Consider the following 17,080-nt stretch of genomic DNA (forward strand, 5'->3'; position numbering starts at 1 on the left):
ATGTAACCACAATTAATATTAATCATGGTTCTAAGTTCATATAACATGCTAAACTGTGGTTAATCTGTATAGATAAGAACATATTCATCCCCCAGCTTTGAGGAAAGCATGGATCTACAGAAAAAGTTAGCATATACAGAGAAACCTTGTGCAAGTATTTAATGAACCTGTGCAGAGAAAGGAGGTTACACTGTACATCCCAAATACATTTATTGAATGTATCATCTGAACAGGGCTTTTATGCATGGAAAATCTTGAATCATGCAAAGTTTTGGGGAATGAAAGGCTTATAAAAAAAAGAGCAATCTTGTGTGAATTTTTTCCTTCTGCATTACTCTGCTAATGTGTCAAGTTGTCATCTCCTAGTTACAAAAAGGAGCTGTCATCTTACTGTGAGTTTTTCACTCAAATGTTACACATTCGTACATGCAAACTGATCATGTTAGCAAACTGGATAAGTGCTAGTTTAGGTTTGGTAGAGCAAAGTCTTAAAGTGAGAAATAGTAACTAATGAAATAAATTCAGTTAAATTATGATGGAATTAAGTTTTGAAGGGTGGGAACCGGTTTTAAGAAGATTGACTTAAATTGGAATGTCAACATTAACATTTCTCCAGAATTAAATTATTAATGAATTATATGAGCCACAACCTTAATGAGTTAACAGATTTCACATTAGCCAGTTGATCCTTTAGTAAAAGCCCATCTTCCTGGGATTTATTTAAAAAAACTATCTCTCTTATTTTAACCAGAGAATTACAAGTTTATACATTTAGTCTGGTAGAGTAGTAAAATAAAATAAAGGTAAGCGGCAATTTAAAATTAATTGTTAAAAACAATCTCTTTGATAGTAAATGCAACTGGAACAGATTTTTAGCTTTTTAATTATTGACTTAATGTCAATAGTTGTCTCACTAACTTTCCCATCTCTGTACTATTGATGTTCACATGCAGCTGAAAAAAAATATCTCAGATATATGTAGTGGATTTAAAATAGGTCACAAATGAAGCCCTGTTTATGTACTATTCTTTCTTCAACATGAGAACAGGGGAACACTTAATTCTGCTCCCTCTATTAAAACTTTTCTTATGTGGAAAGAGATGATTCTGAAGTGGAGATGCAAGTGTTCTCATAATAATAAATAATAAAAGTTTTATTTATATTGCCCCGCCTCTCCCTTCGGATCGAGGCGGGTTTACAAACTGATAAAACCATAAATACAATCATAAAATGCAATACCATAAAATACAATACTTAAAATACAATCACAATCCAGGAACAGTAAAAATTCAAAACATGCTACAGTGGTCAATTACAGGGAATCAATCTGACAGATAACATGGTGTCTTAGTCAGGATCAGGAGGGTATGCCCTTCTCATGGAGGCTTTCCACATGCACAAGATCCCATAAGACCCGATATTTTCCAAGATTATTGCTTGTGATGAGAGCTTCTGTAGGAACATGAATTTCTCTTCAGACATGCCACTTTCCACATGAGGAAAGCAATGGTGGAGAAGGGCAGGGCTAGATGCTTCCTTGCTCATGCATTTAAGAAAATGTGGTGAGTAACACTAGACCAAGGCTTAATCGTTTAACTTGTAACAGGTGGTGGGACAATATGTAGCCTTTGAGATGCAATTTCTTTGCCTGGATCTGCAGGCTGCAAAGCAAGCATAAGAGCAGCTAAATGTTCAGACCCTCAGGGACTAAATAGTCCCTGTGGGTTTGAACATTTGCTAAACTTAGGTTGCATAATTTCTAGTCATATGAAGTGGAGAGTCGAGAACTGTTTACAAAACTGTTTAATGCAGTAGTTCTTACTCTGTATTGTGTGGACCTGAAGGGCCTGTGATGTCCTCACAAGGGGTCCATGAATGGCTTGAAGAAATATTATGAGCTTGAGAGTCAACTGATCAGATGGGTGGTTTCCAAAAGGCTCTAGCACATCCTATTGAACACTGGCCGTAGAGGTAATTTTAAGCATTTATATAAAAGAATTCACTCAATCTGGCCCCAGCCAGACACCGTCTCTGCCACATCACCAGTGGGGGAGATTTGAGGACGGTAGTGGTGAATATCTGTCATGTTGCCATTCACTTCACTTATTTATGAGGTGGCTTATGGGTTTCTAGTTGTTTATTCAGGGGTTCTTCCCCTTTGGTTAAACAATTCAAAATGAGGGGAGGACGAAAGCGTCTCACAGCGCAGATTTTCCAACCTCAGCACTGCCACCCCAGCACTTTTTGGCATGGGAAACAATGGCTCCCATTCCACCCCCTCAGCCAGCTCATAAGAAGGGAACAGCCAACACTTTCCCCCCAAAATGCCTATCACATAAATGTCTATCTGCCTCTAGACTTATGGCAGGGGATGAAAAGGGGAAGGGCGGGGGGTCAGTGGGGAGGAGGTGGCTGAGCAGTGGAGCACCATGTGACAGGAGCCAAGGCAAAGGTTGCTCGCTGGCTGAGCCTGTGCTCCAGTCGCAAACTGATGGAAGAAAAATCTTCCACCCCCCTCCAGCACCTCTGAGGAAAGGTTTAATGGATGGTGTACTGGTGGCAACCCCTGCAAAAACGGGATCCCTTTTGTTACACAGCTTGTGGAAAAGGAACCAAATTTGTTCCTTTTCAGGATGGAAAAGATAAGGAAGGGACAAATTCTTAATGCCCCATTGCCAAAGAGTTGCAGTCTCTGTCAGGCTTTTTTTCCTTCAAAAGTAATAAGTAGGAGCTTTGGAAAAGTAAGAAAGTGTGTTTTTTTTTTAAAAGACTGCAAGTGGTTGTAAGAATGAAAACTAATTCAAAGTTTCTCAACTAATAGGAAGAAACAGAAACCTACACACAATGGCTGAAGAACTTATATAACCTGCTGCAAAGTGATTTCTCAATTGATCAATGTGCAAATTTACAGCGCTTTATAAATAAAATGTAATAATAATAAGAATAAGAATAATAAGAAGGCTGCTAAGGACTTTTCCTTAACACCTTTGTCAAATAACACAGTTGCGAAGTGAATTAGCAATTTGTCAACCAATGTCAAGGAGTAGTTATTAGAAAGAATTCATATGTCCCCCACTTTTGCTCTGCAACCAGATACTAGAAAAACTAAAACAGATGTTAAATGAGTAACTCAGACCACCAAATTTAAGGGTTTTTAAAGCAGATTTGCAAAGATATGGACAGCTTTGCTACTCTGAAAATCATGGGCTATCACGAGGTAAAGTTTTGTCCCTTTTTGGGGAATTGAGAGATAAGATTATTCCTCACGGAGAAGCAATTTCACTTCCGCAATCATTTGACAGATTTTTCTTGGTTAGTAAAATTAGCATATATCTTCATCCATATAAATACGCTCAATTTAAACCTTCTAGGAGAAAAGGTTACAGTTTTTCAAGTTCAAGACAAGGTTGAAGCAATGATGAAAATGTTGCAGGTGTGGTATCATCGTCTATTGAACCAAGACTATGAGAAGACATTTCCAAACCTCACAAATTTCCTTTGTTAAACCAGTTATACAGTTTTCTGAGGAAAAGATATCACTTTTTGCACAACATTTGGAATCACAATTTCTGTGAATATATTCCTGTTTCTAATGCAAACAAATACAGGGTTAGAGGTCCATTTTGAGTTAATGTGTATGAACTAGAGGGATTCGCAGCAAGTGGAAGACAAGAAAATAGAAATATCCACAGATGGTACTCTGAAACTTCAATTTAAGGAACAGTCCCCATTTCTGGGTTCACTTGCAAGAGATTTTCCAGGACGATTGAAGAGGCTATGAAAGTACTGACACTTTTTATAAGAACATACTTGTGTGAAAAATCATTTTCTGCTCTCATTTATCTTATATACATATAGAAACCATTTTAAAAACAGAGCCAGAACTCAGAATACTCGTTTCAACTATTAAGCCCTATACAACAAGGACTATAAGTGAAATATGCGGCACTAGCCGTCTCATATATTAATTAATTAAGATTAGCAAGTAATCTTAGGCTATAGCTCAGTGTTCAGGTATTGATGATGATGATGATATACGGAATCGTTCTAAAAAAATAGGAGTGTGTGCATTCACTTATTTCTCCCTTCTCTCTGAATTTGAAGACCCTGTTTGATGCACTTTAGGGTTCTAAATGAGTTAGGTTTTGGTGATCCATAGCAACAAAAGGTATTTAAAGGAGGTTCATGGTAAAAGAAAGACCAAGAACCACTGGTTTAATGCATATTGATATTTATTTTGATTGAAGGAAACAGATCACCTGTTTGTTTGTGAAATGACTATGTCTTTAAGGAGAACTAAAGAGGAAAGAGACCTATGTTTTTGTTTTTCTGTTACAGTTTCCCTTTTCTGGCATTGCTTCCCTACCTTTAGAGTAGTGGGTTGTATCTTTGAATGTAACATGCCAAAGTTAGCATAAGGTTGCTGTTGCTTTTCTCAGCTGGAATGATTAGTACTTGAAAGCTCAGAAATTGCGGGAAGCTAATAGCTGAGCATTACATTTCACAATAATTAATCAAGTAGGTGACAATTAACTTTGCCAATATTGACTCCCAATCCCATAATTGTCCACTGAAATGAATGAGAGCATTGATTGATAAGTAAGAGCTATTGTAATTTGCCCAATTGCAATTATTGAGAGAGATCACTTTTTATTTTGATCTTTCTGGAGTAGAACATTTTCAATCATATTTGTAATCTGGTTGAATCCTGTATTAACCTAAACTGGCCTTACATCAAATCCAAATTCATAAATAGAAAATTGATATCAAAATGTATGCATCAAACATAGCATTAAAAAAGTTGGCTGGATATAACTGCCAGCCAAGTCTGAACAAATCCATTATGGCTGAATTTCAGACTAACATAGTTATGGCCAACTGACTATTTTACTTATATGTAGGTGTGATGTAGATGCATCTCATCTACCTATTGGTTTCTAAAGAATGTGTGTGCATAGCCAAAATGTGTTGGGATTGTGGCCATTAATAACTTACTTAATTTTTTTTGGCGTAAATGCCATATTAAATGCTCTTAAATATGTATAATGATGGAAAAAGGGGCACAAAAGTTTTTCATATGATGGCATGTATGAGTATATATCATCCTTCTAATCAATATATGTATTAAGCAGTGCCATAAATAAATCCTCAATGCAGAAGATTCTGCAGGCTTCTTTTATTGGCAGAATAATTTGAGACTGAGAGAACCTTTCCCCCCGCATCATAACTGTTAGCCTAAGCAGATAGCTACTTGGACAAGCATCTGTATAGACCATAACACTTGTGCTAATATCCACATGGTATTTATTTTTTCACTGCACCGGTGCATACTGAAATAAAAGACGGATCAAATCTGTTTTATGTGATAGCCTTTGTTGGTCAAGGCTTTCTTAGGCCTCATTCCCACTTACAAATAAATTGGTTTGCAATCTGAATCGATGGATCAATTTGAAAGGGGAGTGTAGTTCACACTATATTTGCCCCAATTGCTTCCCCTGCCCTGTAAAATAACCCACTTTTCATTTACATTGATAAATGAATTGATTCCAAATGGGCCCACTTCAGCCAGCCGAAGGGCAAATTTAAATTGATTTTGATCCACATTTCTTTCACATTTGCACAAAATCGATTTATTGAAAAAGATGTGGAAAAAAATGGGCATCAAAAAGATACATGTTAAATGGGTCTAGTGCATGGCTCCCCTCTCCGAACTGCTTCAGTGATTCGGTTCAAGTGCATACCAGGGTCATTTAAACCACCTCAAACCAGTTTGCAAAACAGTTTAACATGTAGTGGGAATGAGGCTTTAGAAACTATTGGCTTCTAGAGGTAATTTTGGCAAGTGGCTGTGGTGAGATTCCATTACAAGTCAGGAGAAATAAACTCCTGTAGTTCTAACATGAAATTATAAAAATATAGTTCTTTCTTCTGGCTAGAAATCAGCCCATCACATTGTTTTCAGTGATGTGCCACTCAGGTTATGCACCGAGTGCCTTCTTCAAATGTCACCACCATCTCAGGCTAGGTATATAATGATTAGACACAGCCTTTTCAGTTTTGGGAATCTGTCTTTGGAATGCTGTTTGCAGGTAAGTTTCTCTGGATCCTATTATAATATATTTTAACCTGTTGAAAATCTTATATTTTCTAGGGTTTAAATTGCCATTATTTCAGACTGCCTATTTCCTTTAGGGAGAGCCAGCATGGTCTAGTGCTTTGAGTGTTGGAGTAGGACACTGGAAGGTCAGGGTTCAAATCCCTGCTTGTCCATGGAAACCCACTGGATGACCTTGGTCTAGTCACACTCTCTCAGCCTTAGAGAAAAGCAAAGCAACCCCCCTCTTAACAAATTCTGCCCCCCAAAAAAACACCCCCAAACAAACCCCAATTTGCCTTAGCATTGCCCAGAAATAACTTGAAGGCACACAACAGCAACAAATGTTTAAGTACAGTACTTGCTCATATTGTATTGCTGTTTTTCTTGTTCTAGCATTGTACTTCTTAATCTATTTTAAAAATTTCTGTATTCCCTCCCAAGGTAGTGGGCATGGTTTTCCTTCACTTCCATTTCCCTCTTTCGTGATGACTCACTGAAGTAGTTTACAGAAAGATGGTGAATGGCCAAAGATTACTCAGTTGTAGTCTAGTATTCTTAACCATTACATCTCCCCTGTTTTCTTATTTTTGTTATCTTAATATTCAATTCTTTTTAAAAAAAATTCTGCAAACTGCCTGGAAATATGATGGGTTGAATTTAGATTTACACTCATAGCAGATGTACACTTCCCCTTTCTTCCAGCAACAACTATTCCTTCTCTCTAAAACTGCTACGCATTCAGAGGACCCTGCCTAATGAGGTAACTTAGGATGCAGAGGTTAGGTAGAGCACCCTTACTCATGTGGAGACCATCTGCGAGCTGAAGGCAGATTGTGGATCCAGCCCAAAGTAAAGATTATAAACATAGTTTATAAACATTTTAAAGAAAGCAATGACCAAAATTGTCCAGTGCCCAGTTCATTGTTTAATGTGCTATACTGGTGTGGAAAATCAGCATTCTGAATTAAACACGCAGTCTCCAGACATAGAGGAGACTTTCCAGAAAACTGCCCTCTGCATGTGGTGGTCTGATGGATAGGACAAGGCTAGTGTGCTCCCTCTCCTCATATGTTTAATCTCCATAACTATAGAACAGGGCTATGCGCAGTAAGTAGACAGTTCTGCAGCAAACAGAGCCACGTTAGCAACCATAACAACAAAGTTATAAAAGCAAAACTTAATCCTCTCCTTTTGCCTTTGCCCCAAACTATCTGGTTGCCTTTTCAGTAGAAATTATATTTTTAAACAATACAATCCATTTTCGGTTGAAAAATGAGCTGCAAATAATCATTAAAATATATGAATCCCTAAAGGCAGACGTTGATAATGAAAGAGCTGAGACAGTAGCAATGCCTATGTGTCAGATGTCAACTTCAAAGGATTGTTTGATTTTTATTTATATTTTATAGAGATTTGTGTATGTGCATGTGTGTACCTTTTTTTATTTAAAGAAAGGGTCTTTTGAGCTTTGTTATCAAACAAACCTGTAATTCCCTTAAGGTATTTCCACCCCGGTTAATGAAATGCTAATGAATACTGTATTGTTACAGAACACATACAAATAAATACATCTGTTGTTTTTTTATATGGGACATAATGCTCACCTGTGTTTTTAACCTTTTTTTGTTGCTTATTTAATATCACCTATCTTATATTGGTTTTGAAATCTATGGAGAACACAGGAGACATTTTAATATACTTTATTGAAAACAGGGGTCCTTACTGTCAATTTACAAGCTCACTGGGTGGCCTTGGGGAAAATGGTGATTTCTCAGCCTAGCCTACACCATCGGGGGAGTTTAACTAATAGAGAATGACAACATTTGGATTTGCTTTGAGCCAGTGGGTTAGAATAGGAAAGACATTAGGATAATGTACACACCTTTGCCAATAGGTGGATGAGATTCAGTGGTGGGAAATGTATTTCTGACCTTTCTCCCTCCCTAACAGAAAGGCAGGATTTTTGTTGTTGTTGTTGTTTAAGATGTAGCAGAAGGTGGTTTCAGAGTTTGGGTCCTGTCTGCATCAGCCAAATAAAATGACCTCTCCACATCCTCTTGGTGGAGAGTCTGATGTTGTCTGGCCCATTCATCACCAAACCTGAGGTGTACCCGTTTTTTTAAAAAAAAACCTCAGTTTTTGCCCTGGATCTTCCCAGAAGATCTGGATCTCTCCATTCTGATGCCAGGCAGCTATTTAAAACATGTCCCACTGTGCTGTCCAGTGCAGCTGCCACTGCTGTGGGTTGCTTGCTATGAGGTCAGAACATGGTGTCCAGCCACTTTATCAAGGCTGAGCACCTCATTCTGACCTTAGAAGAAAGTGGCCCATGGTGGCAGCGGTAGAGGTGGCACATTGGGATGCAAGTATCAATGGCTGCCTGGTGTTGTAACAGAGGGCCTAAGTAATGAGGACAGGGACAGGGCAGTTCCAGGGTCAGGATAGTCTGAAAATACCCTGGCCCATGCAGACAAGACCCTGAAAAAATGTCATTTTGGACTATAGCTCTCAGAAACTCCCAGCAGAGGCTGTGTAGGCTGGGATTCTGGGACTTGTAGACTAAACCCCACCTAATTCTTTCCAAGCACTGATGTTTGGAAGTAGTCATGGCTGACACATTATGGAAACATACACTTTTCTCACTTGATTTTATTAAAAGGATGTTAAATTATGGTTGTTTGTTGCTCCCTGCTTTTATAAAAAATGATATCTTATTAACAATTAAGATGCCCTTTCAAACAATCAGTACCTGATTAATGGTGATCAGAAGGGAAAGTGACTGCTTGTTGATACACTGCCTGAAGAATCTACTTAATTATAGCTTTAGACTTCAACAGATTGCATAAGCAGTTTTACCTGAAATAGAATGCAGGTGGCCAACAGATAACATCAGCTGAAATTTGCAAGCATAGGAGTTCAGAGATTTCCTTTCAACACATCAGGCTTTCTGAATTCTACAGTAGTTATTAAAGTGTCTTCTTGGAAAACTATTGATTCTGTAGGAAAATTGGCCCATAAGTGCTGCTCACCAACCAAGAGTTTAGTGCCTTAGAGCAAGAAGCCCTATTTATTTTTGTAACCTTTTATAGCTTTCTTAACTATGTATTGTGGCCATGGTCACCCTTTTTCCTTTTTCTTTCTCTTTCCTACTTATCCTCTTTTTTTGTAATTTAACTTTCATCTTTTGCAGGGCAGTGTTTCACCTTGAATCTTCTGATTTTATTCAGCAGAATTAAAATCAAAGCACTTGCTTTTGGCTTTAGGTGCAATCCCATCCCCCCAAAACCCTCACTGCAATTATTTTGTTCATAGTATAATTCCTCTTAATAACTGGCCTTGTAAAAGCCCAGACACATAAATGGTTGTGCTTCTAGAAACTGCAGTAGAACAGATAAGGAGAAAAGCAAGATGGCGGGGCATACTTATGAACACTTGGCAAAAACAAATCTATATAAATGTTTCTGTCTTATGTGAAGAAATAGTGTGGTGTCATGGATACAGCTATTTGGATAGGTTCCACTGGCTCTCATAGCCACTAAAATATGTTAGAAACCTTACTTTCTAGCTTTTAAATTTCTCCTAGTACTGAGAGAACACATTCAAATTGTTTGTAGATATAAATCTATGTAGATATAAAGCTATAAAGTACAACTGTTATCACAGTTTAATAACTCACTCTATACTAACACAGTTATTAGTCTAAGCATCAAACAAAAAGTTTTTATGTGCTACTAGCCAAATAGGTACAGAGTGTGTCGGTATTGGATATAAATTCATCAAACCATGAAAAAAGTAAGTACTGTACCTATTAAATGAGTACAACAGGAGGGTATGGTATGGTATTAATTCATGAGATTTAAAAAAAAAACATTTAGATGAAACAAGATGAAGCCATATTAACCCAGTCTGAGATTTTGTCTCCTTTTCTGAGCTGTTTGTGAACCCATCCAGAATTCGAGCTTTTGGGCTAGGTGAGTTGTAGTAGTTGTCATTGTTAATCAAATTAAAACAGGCTATGCTAGTCTAGAATTTAAGTGTTGTAATATACTGTGTTAAATTTATTGCCAAAGTAATAAAGCACAGTTTATTTTGCTAGGATAGTTTCAGACTGACCCTTATCCCTTTGAAATGCTCATACTAAAAATGTAAGGGCCTGGAATTGGCATTGGCATTGCCTGTATCTAAGGTTTTGGGTTTTGTTTTGTTTTGTTTTTTTAGTCCAGAAGAGAATTGGATTCTTCCAAAGGTTTGGTTGGACTGAGTTGCTTTTCTTTGGCTTGGGTTGTGCTGGTCATGTCAGCTTAGAAACACTAATTGAATTGTGTAACTAGTTAAGAATAATTAAAAAATATCTCTTGCAATACGATGTACTTTTAAGACATTGGTCGTTGCTGTGCATATGTCCAGCTTTTAGTGTTACAGCTAACAACTGACAAATGTCTGGTTTACACATGATAATGTAGAGGGGCAATACTGTATTTATAGTACAGTGGACCCTTGTTATACGCTGGGGTTTGGTTCCAGGATCCCCTGTGGATAACAAAATCCGTGTACGCTCAAGTCCCATTAAATATAATGACATAGCAAAATGGTGTCCCTTATAAAAAATGGAAAATCAAGGTTTGTTATTTGAAATTTATACTTTTTTGGAACATTTAAACCGTGTATGCTTGAATCCGTGTATAAAAAATCCGTGTATAAGAAGGGCTGACTGTAGATGTTTTCCTGATAATCGTGGCTAAGTCAGTGAAACTATACAGAGCAATGGCTTCATCATAGTCAGTAAGCTGTAGTGTGATGGTATCTAGGTGCTTCTCTTGTCTCATGATAAGTAACCCTGAAAACAGCTTCGTGGGACTAGCTAAACATTCCATATGAATTAACTATCGTATATAATTGTGTACAAGTCGTTTGCATGTATAAATCGAGGGGAGGTTTCAGGGTCAAAATCCTGGATTTTGATATGACCTGCGGATAAGTTGAGGGTAAAACTCAGGGGGTATAAGAAAGGATGGAAAGGGAAAAACTACTACTTCTGTCTTTCATTCTCCTTCTTTCCAACCGATTCCTAGGTGCTGGAGGAGAGGTTTTAACATCGGATTGAGAAAGGAAGCAACTTGATTTAAATGGAGAGTTGTTTCCATAGGAAGCCAGGTCTTGCAAAAGGGACCAGTGAGAGAAGCAAATGGATTTAAATGGAGAGATTTCTCCATAGGAAGCCAGAGCTTGCAAAATGGAGCAGAGAAAGAAGTAAATGGATCTAAATGGAGAGGTTTTTCCATAGGAAGCCAGGGCTGGCAAAACAGTTCATTTTTAAATGGGGATTTTTCTGCTTGCAAAATGGACTGGAGGGGCAAGGAATTGGTGTTCAGTGGAGTTTGGGGCATCAGGCTTGCTCCCTTTAGGACCTTTCTAAGCACTACTGATGTATTGACCCTTATATAAGTCTACCCCAAATTTTAGGATCAATTTTGGGGCGTAAATTTCTTCATTTATAGTCGAGTATATATGGTATATGGATTGAAAGGTATTAGAAAGTAATTTCTATGCATTTTCTGAACTGAAGCTGAAGAAGTGCATTTATATCCACCAAAAGCTCATGCAAAAATAAAAACTAGTTAGCCTTAAAGGTGCTGCCACATTTCTTCCCCCCATTCCCCTTCCTTCCTTCTTTCCTTCCTTCCTTCCTATGTTGCAAGAGATTAACATGGTTACTTCTTTGAAAACTACCACAATAAGTATGAACAGGTTCTGTAGTCAATGGAAGAGAGTCAAGCTAATGTTCTGAAATTTCTGAAGATGTTGTTGTGTCTGTATGTTGTCTGCCTGTGGAATTAAATCACTTAGAAAGCCATGCAAGTAAGCCAGTTGCAGTTTCCATTGATGCAGTGAGGGTGGGTCTTACCCTGGCTTCTCTCAGACTCTGGAATTCCCTTCTTAGGATAGCTAAGCTGGCTCCCTCCTTGATGTCCTTTATTGAGGTGGTGAAAACCTTTTTCTTCCAGCAGGTTTTTGATTGCCTTACAATAGTGATTCTCAAGCAGTGGGGCAGGACCCCCAGGGGAGTGTGAGGGTTATTCAAGGGGGGCACAAGACTTGGAAGCCCTGAACCCTCCTCTTCGTCCTCTTCCCAAACTTTTTTATGTGTAAGATATGCATTGAGTTAAATATTAAATTTACTTAAATGAAACTGTTCTAATTTGAATTATGTTACAGTGTGCCCACTCCATACGCGGGCGCACCATACCCAGCTTCTGGTTTATGTGGAAACCACATGGCAATTAAATGAATGGTGCGTGCGCACCTCCCCACCACGAGCACGAGCTCCATTACACTGAATGGGGCTTGAGCATATGTGTTATGGAACAGATCCCTCACGTAAGGCAAGGCTCCACTGTATTTCTTTATACCATGTTAAATTATGAATATACATGAATGTGCAAATGAAAATACCCACTCTAAATAAACAAAATGTTTTTTTATTCATATACTTTGTTGAGTGTGTGTGGGAGATATCCACATTTAGATGTAAAGAACGAGGTGCCAAAGGTAAAAAGTCGAGTATCACTGCCTTGCAAAAAAGAGCTTTATCTTAGTGTGCACGACAACTTTTATTCTGTGCTTTCAAATCAATGTTTTAAATAGTTGCAGTTCTATAGACAATTTTAATAATAGCGTTTTGTATGTTTGTAGCTTCATGTCCTTTTAAAAATCATAAAAACAGCCTTGAGTCCTGTCTTTGAGGAAAATTAACAGAACAGAATAGATTAGAGATGGCATCTAATTTTTAGGATAAGCATAAGGGTGCTGTGGCCCTGAAGGTGATTTTGGGCTGCCATCTTGCATCAGGCCTAGTCAGCATGCGAAGTGGTCATGGATGATGGAAACTTAGTGCAGCAACACCTGGAAGGTCAGTTTCCCCATCCCTGCTTTAAGGTTTGAGACTGCTTGTTGCGGAAGGGGACACTTGAATGCCTTGCTGAAAATAAAGTTGGTTGTAATAAATTGTTACCAGACTTCAGGCAGTGGAAAAAAAATGGGAGAGATCCTGCAGGACAGAAAGAATGTGTCCCTTTCCCCAAGCAATGACTCTGCTTCCAGGAGGAAGTAAGCCATATATTTTGTGAACTGTAAATTTTACAAGGCAGTAGTGGAAAGAGTGTCTGATTGAAATAAATGTTACAGCTTTGAAGTTGAACTGCACCTGGACTCTTTATGATGGCATCTGTTTAGATGTCTTTCTGAAGGCATATCTCTTGGGCATTTGGTTTGTTTGTTCTCCAGCTCAGTGGCTGTGCACATGATTGGGTGATACCATGACACCGAATGGAAACTCTAGAGCTGTTGCATGAGCTAATGGAGTAATGTTTGTAATTGTACTTCACAAACCCTTGCTATGTGGTGACCAAACAAACAGCTGTCAATACTTAAGTATGTGCATGCCCTTCTCATCTAGTCTGGCTTTTGTTCACATTGCAAAAAAGGGTAATGAGTAAGGGTCTCTAGGCAGCATATACTGGGGCTATATGGGAGTGTTTGTTTAGATAAGCAACAGAATTATTACTATGGTAGTAAAAAGAATGTTTCTGTCATTGAGGTGCCTACTTATTTCCATGTACACAACCTGTTTTAATGGAAGAAAAGAGTTGATCTATTTGCCAGAAAAGACAAAATGATTCAAATAAGCTCTGCAAAGTTCCTTTTATGTCTCTTCAAGTTTAAAAAAATAATTCTTAGAGGTTTACCACATTTCAAAATTCAGATTTAAGGTATGGTATGATTTTTTTTTTGAGAGGGAAAAACAAAAGGCCAAAATACACAACAGAAATAATCCAGTTTGAGACTGCTTTAACTGCCCTGGGTCAATGCTAGGGAATTCTGGGAACTGTCATTTTAGCCTTCTCTGTCAGTGAGCTCTGGTGCCACAACAAACTGTAGTTCCCAGAATTCCCTAGCACAGAGTCAGGGCAATTAAAGCAGTCTAAAACTAGATTATTTCTATAGTGTAATTTGGTCCCACGTTTCTTAAAATTGACTTCTGAGGCTGGGATTTAGCCTGGCGGGCAATTTTTTTGTATGGGTATGTGAGAGACAATGCCTCAGAGCTCCTTTGAGCTACAGTAGAGAGTACTATATATTAGGTGCATATAAGATCAGTTTTCGCAGTAGGCAGACATTTATGAAATCCATGGATTACCTTTTGTGTAAATACCAAAAGCCCAGTCTTGAGCTTTTGTTTCTATTGTTCAGGCTTCAGTGGCTTTAGTACAAACCCCTAGCTCTAGACATGGCAAGAGTCTTGAATGCTGTAGCCATGAACACAGCCTCTATGGGCTGTGGCTTTTGTTATATAGTATATTTAGTATCAAGTGTGCACATGTTTATACCCACACCCACACATGTGTGCACACACATGCATGCATACCTACCCAAATTCACATCCACCTCAGAATTTCATTCCAAGTACTGTCATAATTTTGTGATTCACCAATTAGGAATATTTTAAGTAGAGATTGGAAAAAAGTGACATGTTACATTTTAATCCCAGCTTTACATTTTAAGATGCCTGAAGGACTCTTGTTCAAATTGTACTTGTTGGACAAATGGTCATTCCAGGCAAATTTAGTTCCCCTGACCCTGTTACAACTGAAGTTATAACACAACTGCTACAAAATATAATATGCAAGCAGCACTCTTCCCCTACTACTGTATGTCATGTAGAATTTTAATCACTACTGATGTTTTGAAGGTTTATGTAAAATGCACAGTTTATACAAGATCAATTTCTTGTGGGACTGACTGAGATGGACTTGAGATAAGAAATTCCTTGCATCATCTTGGAGAAACTGTTTTCTTTGGCAAAGCATTAGTGTTCTCCTGTATAATGTTCTCAGTTGAGCTATTAAGTTGAATAACTGATGAGAACACTACAAATTGTCTGAGACATTCCTATTAGATATCAAGTATACATGCTGGAAACTGTAGTTTCCAACATGATGGCCATTTAAAATGGGGACCCCTTGCTTTTGCCTTGTATTTAAACATTTCTGTATTGTATGAGAATATAATGCAATGTTTCTGTAGTTTTGAGATGAAGGAATATCCTTTTTGAACATTTATGTATATTCTGAGTAAAACCAAATGGATTGTTTATGCAGTTATTTTAATGCAACATGTTTGGATTTTTTCATACCCAATAAAAGGGACAGACAACCTATTTAATATATATTTAGCCTCAATTTGTCAAAACAATGGGGAGTTTTTTTTTTAACAAGACATGCCATTTTGTTATTAACCTTTCGTAAGTAAAGCTGTTAACAGTACATATCAAGTGCATCTTCCTACATTACACTATTACAAGGATGGGAAACCTTTATTTTCAGATAAAGTCTTTATTACTTAAGTGCAAGCTGTTGGGGACCAATTTCTAGTTGTAGGTGGTGGAACCAAGTCTGAAAGTGGGCCAGGGGTTTCTGCAGCACATCTTTCTTTTAAACAGTTATCCTCGTTGAAGGGCACATGCTTGCCGTGTTTAGAGGAATGTTTTGTTTCCTTCCCTAGCATCCTCTTCTATCCTCATTCACTGGGTATATGGTGGCATAGTGATGAGGTCATGGCCAAGGTGTGGGGGCTTAAAATGGGAACCTATATGCCAGATTAGGCCTATAAACCAGAGGTACCCTAGCCCTGCAATATTGTCCCAAGTTGCACTGTCCCCAGGAATGGTATAAAGTGTACTGGTACAACAGATACCTAATAAACACCATATTTTTAAAAAGTGGGAGTTGGGTATTTTCTATTTTATGTGTCATTGACTGCATGATCTCATTCATCCCAGTCTTCAAAGTTGCCATCCTGAGAATTATTTTACAAATCAGGTTCAATGGTCCACCTTGCAGGTTCCCCTTTGGGATGTAAACTTTATGGTTAATGGTATATTGATTGGAGGAAATTCTGGATTTTTTAAAAATTTAAGTATGGCTAAACTACTGTAGTTGTCATGAAAGGAACATATAGTAGTCTTATCCTATGCTTTACATTTTCAGGGTGTATTTTTTTGTATTTTTGCGACCGAAATAAGTTTTTCTTCCTCATAATGAAGGTTTGCACCTCAGCATAGAAGGAAGAGCTTCTATGATTGACCAACCAAGATTAAGAAACACCTCTCAAATTATCCATCTTCAGTCTACTCATAGGACCAAGTATACTGTCAAAAGAAACCTCCTGTCATTCTATTGTCTCATTGTGCTTTTAGTAGTTTGGTAACAAGAAGCTGTGACATTGTGAGAGGTGACTGAGTGATAATGATGTCACTTCTGATGCACAATCTATATAGAATCATATTTGTCATAGCAAGAAATACTTGAGCTATAGATTTAATTTGACAACTAATTTAAATTGCCAATTAAATGTGCTGGTATGCTTAGCCATTATCTGTCTATTTTTTTTAACTTGAATGGAGTGAGTGCAACTGTAATGTAATGTTCTCTGCATGCTTGCCTCACCATGTTGCCAACATTTTTAATAGATTAATAAGTACTGTCTCTTCCTGAAAGCATCAGAATCATCTGTCGAAAATGTGAGATAATCTTTTCACACAGCCTGGAGTCAGGTACAACCTGTGGATATTCACTTTTCCTCTCCAGAGGTTGTGAGATACATCTGTTATATATTTTAATCAAGCCTTCCATTTTAAATGTGCCACGTGTGCTGAGCTCTTTTTGTATCTCTTCCATATAATATATTGAAGTGTTGACAGCTACCTACTTGTATATTGTTGCTATTCAGGAATCACTTGTCCAGGACTTGTAAATCATGAACAATCATTTTGCATGCTGTTGGACAAAAGGACTACCATATTGTTAGAACTTAGGTAAAGGTAGTCCCTTGACAGTCATAACCAACTGTAGGGAGCAGTGTTCATCTGTTACTAAACTGAAGAGCCAGCATTGTCTGAGGACTGCTCTGGTGGTCATGTGGCCA

Source organism: Sceloporus occidentalis, unplaced genomic scaffold, assembly GCF_023333645.1.
Source record: "Sceloporus occidentalis isolate IW3139 unplaced genomic scaffold, rSceOcc1.0.p SCAF_3, whole genome shotgun sequence".
Classification (NCBI taxonomy): Eukaryota; Metazoa; Chordata; class Lepidosauria; order Squamata; family Phrynosomatidae; genus Sceloporus; species Sceloporus occidentalis.